General features: G+C 45.5%; 1 long non-coding RNA gene across 1 annotated transcript; it reads right to left on the bottom strand.

Moving 5' to 3' along the window:
• Positions 1 to 2,024: 2,024 nt before the first annotated feature.
• On the bottom strand, positions 2,025 to 2,620 carry LOC136539452 (uncharacterized). Its single transcript, XR_010779669.1, has 3 exons — positions 2,569 to 2,620; positions 2,227 to 2,490; positions 2,025 to 2,136 (listed from the first exon to the last, which is right to left on the bottom strand). It is a non-coding gene; the product is annotated as an uncharacterized lncRNA (long non-coding RNA).
• Between the last annotated feature and the right edge of the window lie 17,321 nt (positions 2,621 to 19,941).

The following is a 19,941-nucleotide window of genomic DNA, read 5'->3' as shown; positions in this document are numbered from 1 at the left end:
CTTTTTGAACCACTAGTGAAAAAAAGGTGGCGCCAAGGGAAAGCACCAGTGCACCAGTGAATGGCCTCTGTCAATAGACGTCTCGAGCACTTCACCGAGCGAATCACAAAGGCGAGGCAACCACCACTCTTGGAGCTACCCTGAGATGATACCACCCACTACGAACTTACACTGCCCGTGCTCCCCAAGAGGAGCAAGCGGATAGCGGCACAGAGCGTATCATATATCCCGGCGTCTAATCGAAGTGATCACCTTGTCTTGAAGCGCCTAGAACTAGCCAGCGGGATGTCGTCTCTGTCGACGTCGGCCCTGAAGGCGTACGAAGAAATCTACAGCGGTGACCCAGATGATATGCAGGCGTTGCGTGAATTGTTCCCACCAAACAATGACGTGGGTCCACGCAAACAGCGGCGTCGCTGGTCGGCAGCCTTGGCTTAGGCCTCCTAGTCGGCGCCGCAATTAGGGTCGACTAGTGTCCAATATAACACCATAACTTTCAGTACGCTAGGGAAGGTCCGAACGTCCATGTACAACTCTTCTGACCCATAAGGCGTCATTAAGGCATGTTGTATTAAACTTTTTTCCTACCTTAATATAAACATATGCAAACCTTTTGTATGATCGAGAAAAAAATTATACGCCCCACGAAAGACCAAAAATGACACACAGCTACACTTAGATAACCAAATCCTCCGCTAATGCTTGGTCAGCCAGCACATCGGCCGGCTAAGTGGATGATAGCTTCAAAACACACATAGTCGCATATTATATTATGACAATGTTGTTGATATAGGCTACCTCATAAGTAAGAAGCACTACTACAGAAGTTAACTGTAGGGGCGGCTCTAGAGCCTCTGTAGGGGTGGCTATGCCAGCCGCCCTTCCCAGGGTGTTCCTATAGAGGGTGCCTCTGTAGGGGCGGTTTCCTGACCGCTCCTACAGTGCCCTCTGTAGGGGCGGCTGGTGTTTTCAGCCGCTCCTACAGTTCCCTCTGTAAGGGCGGCTGGTAATATCAGCTGCCCCTGTAGTGGACTTCTGTAAGGGCGGCTGTATCACCAGCCACCCCTACCGCCCCTACAGTGGATTTTCTAGTAAAAAAAATAAATAATTCAAATTCAAATCTGACCACATATATATATATAATTCAAATTCGAATATGACCGCCACAAATATACATATATACATCCACAAACACAAGACCATTATTTAGAACATCATCACAAATGATAATTCACAAAAGTCCATCATTACAACATAGTCCATTATGAAGTCCATCATTATAACATAATCCATTAAGAAATCCACAAGTCCACATGCAAAACAAAGTCCAAACCGTTCCAAAGTCTGATCCAAATCATACCACAAGTCCACATTGTCATCAACAGCCTAGGGCTAACCTATCAGTCTCCCAAAGGTGTTGGTACAGAGGATTACTACCTAAGTCAGAAAGAAGATGATGGTAAGTGCCTTTATGATACACAATCTGGTCCATTATGAAGTTGCAAAGGTCGCCGACCATCTCTAAGAGCTCGTCATCCTTGTATGAGTTCCTTCTCGTGTCTTTATCTTTCTCCAACTACAAGAGAACAAGTTTAGGTTTACTATATCACAACATATGCGAACTTTTCATACTACGAGCGAAGAGGTTCAAACTTACCAGATTGGGGTTTCTGTTGTAGCCACCGATGGTACTCATCATAATACATGTGTAGTATCCACAATGTAGACTCCCAGGCTTCTGCTTAGGGCACTGTGTGTTTTGCATATGGAGATGTTAAGTAATGCTATTGACAGACACGTAATATATAGGAGTACCAAAGTAAATGACACTTACCGCACATAGAGTTTTGGACATACAACTTTTCCTTCCTATTTGGATGATGCCTCCCTTATGTTCCTGGACATAGTGCCTGAATGCCATGTTCCAATGGTTTTAGCAAATGCAACTTGTTAGTATCCCACGTTGAACCTTATAAGTATGTATACAAACATAGTAGCTAAAATGAGGATTGTCAATATGTATACGTCTTGACAATCGTTATGAAGTCTTTGTATGTCTCGACTGGGAAATCCGCTGAATCAAAGACCCATGCCATGCTATGTGAGAGCCAGACGCCTATGCAAATCCAGTGATCGCTGCATGAATTTAGTCATAGAAGGAACACATAAGCTCTTTTGCATCGAACAAAGTATATTGAACAAAGCTAAGTATACAGTCGAACTTACTTGAAGTGGTATGGTATCCATATATTATCGTGTTGTTGGAGATTTTTAAAACATAGGGCAATGTATGCCGCAACCTTGAGGGACTCTTCCAATATTTTCTTGTTCCTGATGTCCTCTTTCTTCTTAAGTGTCTTTCCAGCTCCTAGTTCTTTGCAATCTAGTTTCCACTCTTTAGGGTAATTAAAATTTGTTGATGCTATAGGTGAAGGGTCTATATACCCGTGTTTCAGAGCTGGCCTCTTTTTCACAAAGTCCGCTTGCATTCTACAAATCACGGCGCGGGTTAGTTACAACAAAATTAAAAGATTACATTCATATCATATCGAGAGGGCAAAGACTTACAGGCACCATATGCGAATTAGATTCATTTCCATTCATCCGAGGTGGAAGCATGCTTGGATATCCTTAAACTCAACGGCAATTTGCCCACCTAGGGCTCCAAATGTGCCGGCAGGGATCCATAATTGTAAGATTTCTAGTTCTGTTATTTGAGCACGCAAGTACCAATCGTGGAACTTTCTCATTCCACGTGGCAAGCACTGTATGACTCGGTTTGGTAGGAAGTTCTTGCCTTTTTCATATTTATCCGGGCAATCATTTGACCATTTGAGGTTATCAATAGTTGGATACTTGTTAAACCCTTTGTGCAGTTTGCTAGTGGTGCCCTCCTCAGTGGTGCCCTCCTCAGAAGCTGGTGCTCTGAATTCTTTTACTTGGTTCTTAGGCTTGAATTGGTCATGGGCCATCCACTTGTGCACCGACGAGACGTCATTAATGCCCACATACGATGGCCTTATCTTGATTGGGATTTTGTTTCGAGCTTCCCATTCGGGCATGTCCTTGTCAACTTATGCATCATCTGCTTCAGGGGCCACTTGTTCTTCACGTATCGGTTGTTCATGAGGCAATTGCTGTTCATGAGACACTTTGTTCATGTATCGGCTACGCTTGTTGAGAAGGATGTTGCATCTCATCATGCCTTTGCTCGGTATGAGCTGGAGAAGGACGTGGCATGTCATCATGCCCATGCTCGATACGAGGTGGAGAAGGATGTGGCATGTCATCATGCCCTTGCTCGGTACGAGATGGAGAAGTCTCTAGCGTGTGGTGGTCATGGTCATGGGCCGGTGAGTATACCTCCCCGTCCTCGATGGGTCGCTCTAGAGGATGAACTTCAGTCGGAGTTGGAGAAGACTCGGTCAATACAATGTCCTGTCTGTGCCAAAGGATGAATTGGTTCATGACGTCTCCGAGTAACACGAGCCCCTCGGGAGTAGGGTGTTCTATCTTCCAAGTCATGAACTCGGGCTTCACGGTATGCACCTTGACCTGAGTGTAGTCCTGCGGGATGTCCCTATTGTGCCACATGCCGCCCGGAGGATGTGCCACGCCCGTTGCCACCTCAATGATCACGTTTTGCCTGCCCATCAGAACCACCAATTTGCAACTGGTTGGCGCCCGTATGCGATCGACGGGGGTTCCGATTGCATTGGAACCTTGACTGCTGGGAACATCCGGAGGGCTGCCAACTACCACCAGTTCTCCGGGCGGCCCCATTGGTGTCTGTGGCTCCATCGTAGTCAGTCCTTTCTCCACCAACATCTTTTCAACTAGAGCCTTCACTTGGCGCTCAAGATTAGACTCTCGGTCTCTGCCATGTTTCTTGTACATGTGCCTCTCCTCTACGAATCCTGTGCTTTCAGGACATCCGCTTCCCTAGCCCCCTAGTGCGTCCTGTGTGCTCGGGGTTTCCCAAGGCAACGGTAAGCTCGTCCCTCTCTCTGGAAGAGTTGAATGCGCCCTTCTCCTTGTCTTCAGCAAGTTTCAGTATCTTTGATACTACCTCTCCGTCTTCGGCTTAGCAAACTTGAGGCTAGTACCGGATGAATCCACACTCCTCGCGTATATCCACTATTTGAGGCGTGGCTTCAACTTCGTCACTTCCGTATTCCCTGGTAGCATTCGGCCTCTGCGTCCATCTTCCTAAAGACCTCTTGCTTGCCAGCATAGCCATCGGGGCCTAGACGAGGGTAGTGTTGGTTCTTCTTTGCCTGCTCGCTGTTACGAGCACTGAGGGTCAATGATGCCTCTGAAGTCTTCTCAGCCACGAGCTCCTCCCATTGACTAGGAGTTATGTTGCCATACTCGTGGAAAGGAGTTAACTTCTGTTGGATAAAGTTCTTGTTCAGATCCGACCGCCAACGTCGGAAGCTCTGCCCCATTATCTTAAAAGCATTTTGTTGTACCAACTCGTGCGTTCCCTCCGGAAACCTGAAGTTCTGCTTCAGCTTCTCCCATAGGTCTACCTTTTGGCTCATAGGTACAAGATTCCAGCCACGGATAGCTGGGTTCAACTTATCTCTAACTACAAACCCGATGTGATTACGGAATTTTGCCCTGTATGTATATGGCTCAAGGATCTGCCCGTCTGGCCCGACCTCCGTTATCACATAGCATGCCTTGTCGTGATATTGGTTTGGCTTTCTAATCCCCCTCGTTTCCTCTTTGGCTGGGCAGTCTCAGTCGTGGTTGTGTCCTGAGGTTGTGGAGCGGAGGCCTCATTGTGAGTATCTGTGGCTCCTTCCTCTGATCTCCTTTGCCCCGCTACCTATTGTCCGGCAAGACGAGCCGGAGGCCGACGTCGTCTTTTCAGAGGTTGAGTAGGGATGACCTGTGTATACGGCAGGTCAAAAGTGTTAGCAGAGGTAACATATAGCCATAGCATTAGCCAAATTTATAAGCTACTAAGGCTTTATCCGTACCTCGTCGTTCGGATCAAAATCCTTGTCCAACTCGTCCTCCGTTGGCCTCCGTCTGGGTTCTCGTGCGAAAGGATCCTCGGGACTTACATATCCTCCTGATGAGGTGTCGTCATCCTCATCCTCATCCTCATCATCATCCCCTTCTTTGCCTTGGGCATCCTCTCCGCCTTCTCTTCCCTGGGCTCCCCCCACCGGATCCTCATCATCGACAAGGTCCTCCTGAGTAAGCATCACTTCTAGACCCTTTTCTAACTCGTTATCGAACTGCTCCTGAGTAAGCTGGTCATCTAGTTCTTGCTCTCCATGGGATGGCTGCTCATCATTCACGGGGCATCGGGATGCACTCTTTGATGTTCGCGACATTTCGTGCCTTGTTCTAAGAGATGCAAGAAAAAAAGTAGTATAAGTAGTAGAAGTAGTAGTACTAGTGGTAGAAGTAGTAGTAGTAGTAAGTAGTAGTACTAGTAGTACTAGTAGTACTAGTAGTAGTAGTACTTGTAGTAGTAGTAGTACTTGTAGTAGTAGTACTTGTAGTAGTACTTGTAGTAACAGCACCGTCCAAAATTATTGTTAAAAAAATCAGATTTGTACATGTTCAGGAATTAGGATCTAAGAAGCAGATGCATTAAGAAGGCAACTTGTTATCCTGTTCAGCAGACCAGAAATACAGACAACATTCACCACGTAACTATGATCAACAAAGAGTTATAGATAAGTTAGGAAACCTTAAAAAGGAAGAAGAGTTTTGGCAACTGCTCTTAGTAGACAAACAGAAAACCTAAGAATCATATACAGGTTTACTGGAATGCCAAAAAAAAAACCTAGTCCTGCGAACTTACATCCCTTATTGTGTAAGGCCTAAGGACATGGTATGTCTAGAAAAGCATGCAACAGAAGTATAGAGCTAGGAAATCAAGGAAATATATTTTCCTGCCATTACATTAAGAATCCTAAAGTTACTGAAGATCATATTTTGTCTAGCTTGAGGGAAGAAATCATATTTGATTTTGATTTCATATATCTAATGTATTTTTCCTGACTGCAATAACTGTCATAATGTGGCATTACTACAATAGGCTGTTAAAGAAGACTTGCAAAGAAAAAACATTGGCGATCCAAAGATACTGGCAATGTTGGGTAATACCATACACAAAGTGGAGTGACAGAAAGATCTGAACATGCCCCAAAATACATACTAGCTCCTATTTTCAAGATACCTGGGAGGCGATACCCGGTTGAAATTCATTATACAAAAGCCCCAGAGGCTGATTACATAGATGCAGCAATTGACACTGTTTTACCTGATACATGTGACACAACCCCCTGGAGATATCCTGGTGTTTCTCACAGGTTAGGAGGAAATTGAAACAGTTGATGAAATCCTTAAACACAGAACAAGGGGCTTAGGCACCAAAATTTCAGAATTAATTATATGCCATATTTATGCTAAATCTACCTACCGAGCTTCAAGCTAAGATATTTGAGCCAACCCCCGAGGGTGCCCGTAAGGTGGTTCTGGCCACTAATATAGCATAGACTTCATTACGCTGATAATCAAATTTGAAGCTAACCAATGTTCTCTCAAGAAATGTAGGTGTCTAAACAGTGCACACACAGACCCAAAATTGCATCACGCTAAGTCGGTAATGTCGTTCCCGGTCGACTCGATACAAGTTAGGAATAGCACAGCGCAGCACATGATTAGTGTGACTTTGACAGGTGATGCACCAGCCACCAGCTATATAGTAATGCCACTGCAGTCAGTCTGTCTGATTGTCTCAACACCTAAAAATACCCGTCCGTGGAGTTAACCAAAGCACCCACCGCAGATTCCAAGAGGGGTCGCTTTGTCCCCTACATGGCTACATATCATACCACCTAGACTAGAGCGCCATTGTTTCGTTGAAATCGTCGTGGCTGGACAGGGGTCCCGTTCCCATCTACCGCGCGCATTCTGCATTCATATATATTACTGTACTATTAATTACCAATTGGTAGCCTAAAATTACTAACAAATGTTGCACTAGTATCTTGCCTCTCATTGTTGCATACAAAAAATTCAACTCGCAGGCGTGAAGGCCATAAATTCAGAAGATATGCAATAACAATGTTCCTAATTCTCCCCAAGAAATGATGCTGGGTCCGACTGGACTGTACGTATGGCTCAACGGCTGTATCTATACATATATATATATAAAGAGCGTGCAACCACCCAACTTCCGTCCCTCTCACAGATCACTGTTACCGGCACAGTCAACGTGCGGTGGTTTTCGTGACAAACAGTAACGGCCTTTCCTGTGAACAGTAACGGGTTTTATGAACAGCAACGGGTACTACGAACATCCTGCCCCATTAAGGTGAACAGTACGGTTTCCTGTGAACAGTGACGGGTTTTATGATTTTTTTTACGGCCCAATACAAATCTTTTTCCCCCACTATTACCCGCGCAAAGCGCGGGGTCACCTGCTAGTATATATAACAGCCAAGTGCGCCGTCCGTCCTGCATGCCCCTCCGGGCGACTCCGATGCGCCAAGTTTGACTTGGTACTCCGGTGGACCTCTACGATACCCCCAGGCCCCAGGAGCTACCTTTTAATCCTATCTCAAAAGCTTCAGCAAACCAGAGGGCAGGAAGATCTGGACGCACTGGACCCGGAAAATGCTTCCGTCTATACACGAGTTATTAAAGGCTCTGGAACAACTTTTTGCTCTCAGTGCACTCAACAGTCGTGGAGAGTTGACAAAGATTGGAAGAAGAATGGCTGAATTTCCACTGGATCCTATGTTGTCGAAGATGATTGTTGCTTCAGAGAAATACAAGTGTTCTGACGAGATCATCTCCATTGCATCCATGTTGTCAATTGGCAATTCTATATTTTGTCGTCCGAAGGACAAACAAGTTCATGCAGATAATGCAAGGCTGAACTTCCACACTGGCAATGTTGGGGACCATATAGCACTACTAAATGTATGATTCCCTGCCTGTTTACTTTTGTAATAGCACACACACACGCACACACCTTTTATATGGTCAGTGCTAACTTATTCTTGCAGGTGTATAATTCTTGGAAAGAAACAGACTATTCAACTCAATGGTGTTACAAAAACGATATACAGGTATTTACTTGCTCGTACTTATTATCCTCAGGGTTAATTTCTTGGCCTAAAAAAGCTCTTGTTATCTGATCAGCCAGTAAACGTCCTCTTTTATTATTTTTTTTTCATATTTTCTCAGAAGGTATATTTGTACATAAGAAATGGAAAATGGTGGGGATGACTTAGATATTGTAAACAAAGTATTGATGAAATAGGATGGAGACCTCACCTGCTGTTAGCGCATTATTGAAATTTGATTGTTGGTCCCTTGAGAAAAACTTGCTTTTAATGTTTGCTATACCCAAAAAATCTTGTGACCACTGGTTAGTTAATGGTTTTTGTTTCCTTGACCTCAACAGTACGTGCTGCTTATATTCTCTGCTTATGGGCTCAACTTTCACTAGGCTGTCTTGTAACATTCTTGCGAATTTCAACTATATTTGTCTGAATACCCTCTTCCCAATACACATCATGGGTCATGAACATTGAATTACCGTGAAAAGAAATATTTGTTAGTCATGTAGGAGTATTATATTCCAAAACCTTGATTCCCAAAAACCTAATGTGAAATTCTTTAAAAGTGTGAGTGGAATCAAAATTCTATAATATATAATTAGATATGAGTGGAATCAGCAAGCAGCTGCATACTATCTTATTGTGTCTTAGGTTCATAAGCTACGCTAATGTTCATCAAAAAGATCTTGCTACTGCTAGAAGATGTGAATTTGAGACAATTCCATTAGAGTGCTTTAGAGTGGGGTTACACATATAAAGTTTTCTTCATGTTTCAACGCTGCCGAGAGGTTCAAGATCCATCCAGAATACTACTAACCACAGAATCCACGCAGAACAAAAGGAAGGAAGGGTCAGTACCTGGTCGACGCGATCCCACCACCGGAAGTCCGCCTCGAACCGGTTGCGCAAGACGTTGTAGAGCAATGTTGGGTAGAACAGCACCCTCACGCCGGCGCCGACGAGCGCGCGCTTCGCCTTAAGCCGTACGAGCTCGCCGCCACCGCTCGCCTCCTGAACTCCCTGCTGTTGCTCCTGCTGCCACACCAGGCTGGGTCATCTCATTCTCATGGCAAACCCCCAACCCCGACGACGAGGGGAGGGGATCCCCACCCAATCTCACAGTTGATTAGGGAAGAGAAGGGAAGGAACAGGACGGGAGGCGGGGGATCGAAGAGGAGGCGCGCATACCAGCGAGGAGGGAGGGGACGGGGGCGGTTGCTTGCTCTCAGGAGGTCGAGGTCCCAAACCCTAGCCGCCATCGCGGCCTGGGGAACGGCGGTGGATGGGGCTGCGCCAGGGGAGACCTCGTAGCTGCGCCGGGGGAGACCTCGTAGCTGCGCTGAGGAGAGAGTGGTGTGGTGGTCGGAGGGGAAGGGGAGAGCGGGCGGCGGCACGGAGCGGGCGAGCGGCGCGGTGGGGCGAGCGCCGGCAGCCTGACGGCGTCTGTATGTGATTTCGCCCAACTTCTAGCTTCTAACGCCCACAGTGACGGTAATATACCTCAGAGCACTGTAGGGGCGGTTGAGGTTATAAGCGCCCCCTACAGTTGAATTAGCCACTGTAGGGGCGGCTGAGGTTATAAGCTGGCCCTACAGTTGAATTTTTTTTTAAAATTCTAAATCAAAATGAATTATTCACATGTAAATAATAAATAATACAGTACAAAATTTTATATTTATTTTTTATAGATATATTTACATATACAATAACTAAAACAAATACAACAGTTTAAAATTACAAAATTGAACCTTTAAAAATGGGGAAAAATTAAATTTTAAAAAATTAAAATAAAAACTACTAAAATAATTTTGAGACACCAAATGATCTTAAATTTTGATAAACATCAAAGTTGTAGAGGTCATGAAGGTCTACAACTTTTATTTTGGTCATCTTGTCATTTGATAAAATTTGAACCTTTCAAATTTGAAATTTTAAAAAATGACAAGTTCGAACCAAAATTTTAGACCCAAAATGATTTCAACATAAAAAATGATGAATACCAAAGTTGTTCAACTCATTAATATCTACAACTTTTATTTTAGTCATCTTGTCATTTGATAAAATTTGAACCTTTCAAATTTGAAATTTTAAAAACGACAAGTTCGAACCAAAATTTGAGACCCAAATTAATTTCAACATAAAAAGTGATGAATACCAAAGTTGTTCAACTCATTAATATCTACAACTTTTATTTTGGTCATTTCTTCATTTGATAAATTCTTAGCACACATTGTTCACTAATCTTACACATGTCTTATATAGTTTATAAAACCTTATGAGAGATGTGTCACATTTGTGAACAATGTCATTACCACTTTGTCATATGAAGAAATGTCCAATACAAAAGTTGTAGATCTTGATGAGTTATTCAACTTTGGTATTTATCACTTTTTCAGCTGAAATCATGTGGGGTACCAAAATCTTATCTGAAGTTGCATTTTTTTGAAATTCAAAATTTAAATTGCTCAAACTTTTCATATGTATATATTGACAAAACCAACAAAATAAATTGATAGATAATTATTTTAGAAAATTTTAGGAAAAAAATCATCAGATTTGGAGTTAGTATGAGGAAAAAAAACTAGTTACAAAGTTGACACACAGATTAAAAAAAGAAATCACACTGTTCACTATGATCATGTAAGGATCATCTAGAACAGTGTGATTTCTTTTTTAATCTGTGGGTAAACTTTGTAACTAGTTGTTCTCCCTCATACTAACTCCAAATGTGATGTTTTTTTTCTAAAAATTTCTAAAATCATGTTTCAGCATTTAAGTTTGATCAAACTTGGATGTGACAATGTTTTACACATTTTAAAATTTGAAATTTGAAATTTAACAAGTTTAAACCAAATTTTCAAACCCTAAATGATTTCAGATGTAAAAGTGATGAATACAAAAGTTGTTCAACTTATCAAGATCTACAAATTTTATTTTGGTTATCTTGTCATTTGACTAAATTTGAACCTTTCAAATTTTAAAATTTGAAAAAAGACAAGTTGAAACCATAATTTGGACCCCCAAATCATTTCAACTGAAAAAGTAATGAATACCAAAGTTGAATAACTCATGGAGATCTATAACTTTTATTTTGGTAATTTCATAATTTAATAAATTCTTAGTACACATTGTTCACACAAACATACGTGAATGTAGTCTCAAACACACACACATAAATGTAGTTTCAAACACACATACATAAATGTAGTCTCACACACACATGCATGAATGTAGTCTCACACACACATACATGAATGTAGTCTCACACACACATACATAAATGTAGTCTCACACACACATACATGAATGTAGTCTTATGAACACTAACACACTTAAACTAGCTAGCCCACCATGACAACTTTCCCCTTGATAACTTTTCGTTCCCATGGCAATACATCTTTGGGCAGGTTCTTTTCCACAGCCTCGATCTTCTTACAAAAATTTGTGAATAGCGACATCTCATCACACTTATTGTAAGCTTCAACATCATCCACGCCATCAACTTCGATGATATATTGTTTCCCGGAGGCCACCACATGCTTTGTCTTCTTCTTTGGGGGGAGGTTACTTTGCGGGTCGGGCATATAGAAGACTTGCGCGACACGTTCAGCGAGCACCCAAGGGTCATCCTAGTAGCCTACATTCTGGAGGTCGACAACTCTCTGTCCGATCTCATTGAATTGATGTTGCTTGATCCAGCGGCATCGAAACAGGGCCACCTTTATATCCCTTCTATAGTCAAGTTCCCATGTATCTTTAATTATGCCAAAGTACAGGACCTTTCGCCCCACTCCATTGTGAGCCTCTATTCGGACGCCGCTGTTCTGATTCACAGATTTCCTATCCTTTGTGTTGGTAATAGTATGTGTACCCATTGATGTCATAAGCATTCCAAGACATCACCTATTTCGATGGCCCGGCCGCCAACCGCCTGATGGTAATAGAATCTATGGTTTCTCCAGGCTATATGTTCTGGTCCTTCAACCATGATGTCAGGCATTGCTTATGTTGTTTCATGACCCAATCATCTGAACGGCCATTCCTCTCGGCCATAATGATAGCCATGTGTTCATCAATGTACGGTTGCATCACTGCCATACTCTGCAAGACATTGTAATGCGCCCGACTCACCTCTCTGTAATCATTGTCGAGGAACACTTTCCTACCACTTGTGCCCTTCCTAGCTAGCCTTCCCTTGTGACAAGAATTAGGATTACCAATCCCTCTCTGTACTTTTAGCCACTCTTGGCAGCACTCGATGACTTCTTCGGAATTGTAACCCTCTATCATGGAGCCCTCTGGGTGTGTTCGGTTATGCACGTATCGGCTTAGAACTGACATGAACCGCTCGTAGGACCACATTTCATGCAAGAAGCTAGGGCCCAGCGCCTCGATCTGATGAACCAGGTGAATCATGAGATGTAGCATTACAAAAAAAAAGCGGGAGGTAAACACATCTCTAGCTGGTTCTGGGTCTCCACCTTGAATTCATGTAGGTCACTCAGCTCTTACCTGCGAATTGTCTTCTGTGAGATCTTCGAAAAGAAGTAGCACATGCGGGTGATGGCCATCTTTAGGAACTCTAGCTTTATAGCCCTGATTGCAATTGGTAGGAACACTATCAGCATCATATGACATTCGTGAGCCTTGTAGTATGTTAATGAAAGGTCCTTCATCGACACTAGCTTCTTCGAGTTCGCTGAAAACCCAGTCGGCACTCTAACCCCCCTAAGGAAATTGCATATAGCTCTCCTCTCCTCTAGGGTTAGGTTGAAGCTAGCCACGAGAAGACTGTACTTACCATTATCTTGCTGTACAGGCCAAAGCTCCCGCATCACGTTCAGCTGCACCTTGTCTTTCCATGATCTGAGACCATCCTTTGACTTACCCGTGTCCATCAAGGTAGCCATGAGACTCTCAAAGACATTCTTCTACACGTGCATCGCATCAATGGCATGGGGGACCTCCAAGTCTGGCCAATAAGGCAGGTACTGAAAGAAGATCGATTGCTTCTTGAATGGTACGCCTTCGATGGGAGGTGTGCTTCTATCTCTGATCGTTCCATCCAGATTCTTCTTTCCATAGATGACGTGTATGTTTTGGACCATTCTGAACACATGTTCTCCATTACGACGTCTCTCTAGAGGGGGTTCATCCTCCGAGATGTTGCCATAGTATCTTAGGTACAATTTGCCATGGTACTTCTGACCTATCTTTAAGAAGCGTCGGTTCCTTATGTAAACTATCTTCCTGGATCCAACTAGAAACACCCATTTAGTACCATCCAAACAGACTAAGCATCTAGTCTTGCCTTTGAACTGTCCAGATAGGGCAAACAACGTGGGGTAATCATTGGTAGTAACAAATATTATTGCTTTGCATATGAAGTCCTCCCACCGGAATGCATCGTACATCGGCTCCCCATACCTCCATAGCCTCTCCATTTCTTACATCAGAGGCTCCAAGAACACGTCTATATCAATGCCTGGTTGTTTGGGGCCGAAGATAAGAATGGTGAGGAGAAGGTACTTCCTCTTCTGACACAAATATGTTGGGAGGTTGTACATGGTCAAGATAACTGGCCATGTGCTGTGGTCGGTCATCCTCTCATTGAAGGGATTCATTCCATCGGTGCTCAAGCCGAACCGTACTATTCCAGTGGGTCATCACTGAATTCTACTTTGTACTTGGCATCGAACGCTTGCCACTGGCTACAATCGGCCGGGTGTGCGATCGTATCATCATCCACCTTGCGCTCATCATCCCACCATGTCATCAGTGCAGCTTCCTTAGGGTTTAGGAACATACGCCTCAAGCGGTCGGTCACTGGCAAGTACCACATAACCAAGGGCAGGAATTCTTCTCTTATTTGCATCGTTGCCTAATGGAGTTTCCTCTGGGGGCTGAGATTCTTGCACCACCTTCTTCCCACCCTTCTTCCTCTTTCCTGTGGAGGCTTCCACCCCACTTTGAAGGTCATTGTTCTTGTACCGACTAGCCCCACACCTAGGACATGTATCTAAAGTCTTGAACGATGTGCCACGTCGAAAAAGGATACAGTGGTTGGGGCATGCATGGATTTTTTCAACCCCCAATGTGAGTGGACTTATAACCTTCTTCGCTTGGTATGTGTTGGTGGGAACTGTGTTCGGCCATGGGAGCAACCGTGATATGAGGCACAACAGATCATCGAAACTGCAGTCCGACCAGCCGTACTTAGCCTTCAAGATGAGTAGCTCAAGCACAAAACATAGCAGTGTGAAGTATGTCGGATAACCCTTCTCAGCATCATACACAGTCTTTTTCGATGTTTTTGTCACGCTCTCAAGATTTTCTAGACCTCTCTTGCTCTTTTCTAATATTTCTGGTCCAAAGGCCCCAAGCATTTCGTCCAAGTTGTCACCGTCATCTGCATCCCCCTCACGTGCTTCGCCATCATTGCTGGCACCACCAGCATCATCACCACCTTGTTCATTGCCAAAGCCACCACCTTGTTCATTGCCAAAGCCACCACCTTGTTCATTGCCATAGTCACGATCCATTTGTTGCTCAAGATCGTCTGTGAATCGGGACAAGTATGCTTGGGTTTCAGCTTCATCAGCTAGATCATCGTCGCTGTCATCAACAACCACTGTTTCACCATGATGAATTCACACTGTGTAGTCCGGAACAAATCCTCTCCTAATCAGATGTTCTTTGATGGTACTCACATCTCGAAATACAATAAGGTTCTTGCAATCTTTGCAGGGACAAATAATCATGTCACTATTCTCTTTCAACGTCGCTGCATGCTTCTCTGCGGCTTTGATGAATTTGTCCACATCATCACGGAAAAGAACGTCGTGTCTTAACGAACCATACATCCAAGGGTTCCTGTAGTCCATCTTATAGAAACAAAACAATCAAAGAAAGAATATTACTCGAGAATAATTGTATATACCTGAGACACGCACCATGGTAGTAGAGGATAGTTAATTAATTGACTATTAATGCATAAATATTTTAAAATATAAATTAATTGGTTCAAATAAACAATTTCAAAGAAAACAATTAGCAACATTTAATATTTCATCCACTACCTTTCATGCAAACTCCATTCCAATTTCATGGTAGAGGATAATTAATTAATGGCCTATTTATCCATAACTAATTAAAAACACATATTATAGAAAGGAATCAAAATAAATATTAAATGATAATTAGTAGCCACGGTAGAGGATATTTTACACATTAGCAACAATTAAAATCTTACACATTCACCTACATGCAAACCCTAGTCACATAAAGAAAAAATTGAAAAAGAAAAAAAATCCTAGATCTAGATCTAGATATAGGGTTTCATGACACATGCGCCAAACTTCACTAATACTACACTAAAATCAATAAAGATGTACTAACAAAGGGTGCAATCTTACTTCCCTATCTAATTTATCCTAGTATACTGAAAATTAGGGTCCAATTTCACTCATAACTAGCTCAAGCTCTATGGAAGAGAGAGAAAACCAAAAATCAAACTACTCACTAACCAACGAATTAAACTTCAAATAAAGAGTTGGAGAAGCAATTCCTTACCTTTTAGAGTCTCTCCACCAAAGGATTTGAGATCAAAACCTCCCCCCTTAGTAGAGCAATTTTTAGGAGGAGCCCAAGGCCTCCCAACCTTTTTTTTAAAGAGTGTGTCCCGAGGTGGAAGAATGGGTGGCTGCTATTTATTCGTGCGCCATCAGTAGGGACGGCTGGTGATTCAGCCGCCCCTACAGTCGAACAGCAGGGGCGGCTGGTGGCAGCCGCCCCTACAAATGGGCACTGCAGGGGCGGCTGGTGATTGAGCCGCCCCTACAGATCAGCCCCAACTGTAGGGGCGGCTTAGGTTACTAGCCGCCCCTACAGTGCCATCTGTAGGGGCGGCTGAAGCTGCTAGGAGCCCGAGGACGCCCACCATAGGGGCGCCTCCAACCCCAGCCGCCCCTATAGTAAAAATGCCCCCGTTCCTACAAGTGCGAATCTGGCGTAGTGAAGATGGCTAACATATGCTAATGTAGGAGTGCAGAACAAAGAGAAGTAGCTAGCTAGAGTTAGAATATGCTGCTCAGGAACTAAAATGTCATTTTGATCAAACATAAAACTACGTATATACATAGTATTTTGCAAAAAAAGTTGGGTATTCATGGCAATACCCAAGAATCATGCTGCCTCCGCCCATGCAACTCCAACAGACTCTTTATATCCTTTCTAATTTATAGGAATTAAGATTATGATAAAAAATATCCTGAAACAACCACTTCTAGCTAGCTAAAAAAAGTTGGACAGCGAGGATGGCTTTGTAGAGTGTGTACCAGATATAGAAAATTGTTAAATGGTATAAAGATGAGTAAAATGCACCCTCCGTCCTGAAACTTTTGGAGCATTTTCATCTGGGTCCTCTGACTAAAAAAGCGACCATCTGGCTCCTTAATCAACTGCATTCGCACACGAACAGTCCAAAGCCCGCCACGCTAGTGCCAGCATCTGACGTGCCCATGCCACAGTGGCACCTGGTGGGCCTGTAGCGCATTTGTCGCGGTCCAGGCACCGGACGACCATCGCCGACGCGCCCGCGCGCCGCGGTCGCGGCACTCCTTCGAAGGCTCTCCGCGAACCACAGTCGCGTCGTCGTCATGTACGACATCATCAATGCCCTCGCCGCCGAGGAGGGAGACGTGGTCACCGCCGAGAGAAAGGAGATAGACGGCGTCATGGAGAAACCGCAGGAGGAGAAGCCGATGAGGTGGAGGACATGGCCGTCGCCAACTACTGTATTTGTTTCGTTCCTTATTTGCATGTGCAGGAGTGTCTACTCCATCTCAAGGACAGGATCCATGGCATCGCGTCGCTGATGGCGCCCATGGTCGGCGCCTTCTTCCTGTTGCTCAACTCGAGCGACTTCTTCCTATACTCGAGCACGGCCATGATCCGCACGTGCACATGCGCCATACGTCGGTGGCCATGTCCACGATGAGCAAGCTGTTCGGGACCAAGAACTTCGACGTCCTATTGCCAACCGCTTCCATGCATGCGACAAACTCAGCAGTTGAAGATCGACGGAGCACCATTACCTCTGCTAGACTCGCTGGTCCCGCGGTAGGACTGGCTGTAGCAGGCCACTACTGCTTCTGCTGCTGCTCTAGTGCCACCTCGCTCCGTTGCTCGCCGGCCTTCGGAATGCGCGTTGTTCGCTAGGACGCTTTGGGTTGGCGGGGTCTCCGTCGCGGTCGAGGCAGACGTGGATGGCGTCGACGGGAAAGAACGACAACAACGATGACCTGTTTGATGGGGAGTGGACGTGGGCCGACGGCAGTTGGTGGCGCTACTTGCTCTACAGCTCCGCGGTGATCTGGCGCCGGGGACGGAGGCGCGCCCTGTGATCATGAAGTAGTTCTCAAGCGGGAGCTGCATCACCGCGATGCCCTTGAAGTGGAGCGACAGCTCCGGCACCGTCACCACCACCACGTCCGCCACGGGCGGGAACAATGTTGGGTCGGTCGAGGTACGTGAACGTGGTGCCGGAGTAGGACAACTTGGGGAGGTGGAGCTACGTGGGCACGGACGGCGTGCCATGGCCGAAGCCGGCGGGGCCCGACGGCAGCTGGTGCACGAACATGAGGCTGCACCCAAGGACGAAGACGGGGACGGCCCGGCTTGGCCTGGGCATTACGTCTGGCGACAGCGCCAGCACCATCGGGAGCGCGAGGCCGGCGTCGCGGTCGTGGTGCTGGTTCGGGAGCCGCGGAGATGGATGACGCCCGGGGCCTAGTTGCGTCATGGAGGGCCGTCGTGGCGAGGAACACGAACGCTAGGAGGAGGAGAACGAGACGCCCCACTGTAGACCCACCACCTGCCGCTGTGGCGTGGCCACAACATCCAAGTGCCACCGTGGCATGACCACGTCAGATGCTGGCGCTAATGTGACTGGGTTTTGGAAGGTTGGTGTGCGATGGCAGTAGATTAGCGACCTAGGTGGTCGCTTTTTTAGTTCAAGGACCCAGATAGGAACGCCCCAAAAGTTTGAGGACCCAACGTGCATTTTACTCTATAAAGATATATAAAACGATTTTTATTTAGATGAGTTTTCAAATGATAATTTTAGAGAGTAAATTCTAGAAAGATGAGTCGCAGATGAGAATAAGAGTGTTCGCTGCGAGCGTGTAACAGTAACCGTGCGGAGCAAGACGTCCACAGCAAACAATGGCAATCTCTGAGCCAGCACCAAAGCGATACACTGACACATATAGGGGTTGTTTGGTTACCCTGGCTAACCTCTAGCCAGGTTCCAGTAGTCCAGCCGTGAGATATTTGGTTGCCTGGTTTGGGCACATAGCCAGGCTTAGCTAAGTCAAGGAGGACTCCTTAGCCAAGCTTCCTGGAAATGGATCCCAAGTCGTTTCCCACTAGCCAGCTTGGCTAGCCCATCCTGTCCTCCGCTCACCTCCCTCCTCTGTCTCGTGTTGCGCCATCATCCCTGCCCCTGCCCCTACTCCCATGACTCCCTTCCTCCACTCTCCTCCCTCCTCGCTCTCAGTGCTGCGCCGCTGTCCCTGCTCACTGTCTCCCCACTCCTCCGTCGAATTTGGCTGGGCCCACACCTTCACCGCATCCCGCCAACCCTGCCTCTGCTTGATCTCGCCGGCCCTGCCTCCACCGGTTCCCGCTGGACCCTGCCTCTGCCGCACTTGTGTGCGAGCTTCTCCCGTAGGCCCTAGAGCTGGTTGATGAGGGCGCGCACATGGAGCCGGTCGATGTTGAAAGGATCAAGATGCCCAAGAGGGGGGGTGAATTGGGCTAATTCTAAATTTTCTTGCAATAATTAAATCCTACGGTTAGCCCAATTAACCCATTGTGCCTAGAAAAGTATTTCTATTAATCTAACGCACAAAGGACTTGCAACCTATGTTCGAAACTTACTCTAACATGACAATTCTATGAATATAAAAACAAGTATTGAATTGCTCAAAGTAAATGCTCAAAGTAAATAGAGAGAGAGGAACGCGGCGATGTTTTGCCGAGGTATCGGAGAGTCGCCACTCCCCACTAGTCCTCATTGGAGCACCTGCGCAAGGGTGTAGCTCCCCCTTGATCCGCGCAAGGATCAAGTGCTCTTTACGGGTTGATTCTTCGACACTCCGTCGCGGTGAATCACCCACAACCGCTCACAACTTGAAGTTGGGTCACCCACAAGCTCTGCCGGGTGATCACCAAGCTCCCAATCACCACCAAGCCATCTAGGTGATGGCGATCACCAAGAGTAACAAGCACGAACTCTCACTTGACCACGCGAAGCCTAATGAGAATGGTGGATGCACACTTTGCTACTCTTGATTCACTAATGAGGCTACTCTCTTGGATTCTCAAATCTCAATCACCTCACTAGGACCTTGCTCTTCTTGGCACTCATAAACGTGTTTCTCAGCTGTTGGAATGAGCAAAAGTGACTCCACACACGAGTGGAACTTCTATTTATAACAAGGGCTAAAAAACAAACCGTTATATGCCTCTGCGGGGTGATCGGACGCTCCGGTCATGTTGACCGGACGCTCCTGGTCAGTTTAACCCGCACACCAGTGTTTAAGTGTTGACCGGACGCTGGAAGCATCCGATCATCACTGACCGGACATGCGTCCGGTCGTGTTTAACCCTCACTAGAACCTTACTGTACTCGATCTGGACGCTGAACCCCCAGGGTCCGGTCAAGTACTGACCGGACACGTTCAGGTCGTAGATTTTCTCTTCTGGAACATTACTGGAGTCGACCGGACGCTGGCCCTTAGCGTCCGGTCACTCGACCACTCAGCGTCCGGTCGCGCCA

The sequence above is a fragment of the Miscanthus floridulus genome, chromosome 2 (assembly GCF_019320115.1).
Source record: "Miscanthus floridulus cultivar M001 chromosome 2, ASM1932011v1, whole genome shotgun sequence".
Lineage (NCBI taxonomy): Eukaryota > Viridiplantae > Streptophyta > Magnoliopsida > Poales > Poaceae > Miscanthus > Miscanthus floridulus.
This window is presented reverse-complemented; position numbering and strand designations above follow the sequence as displayed.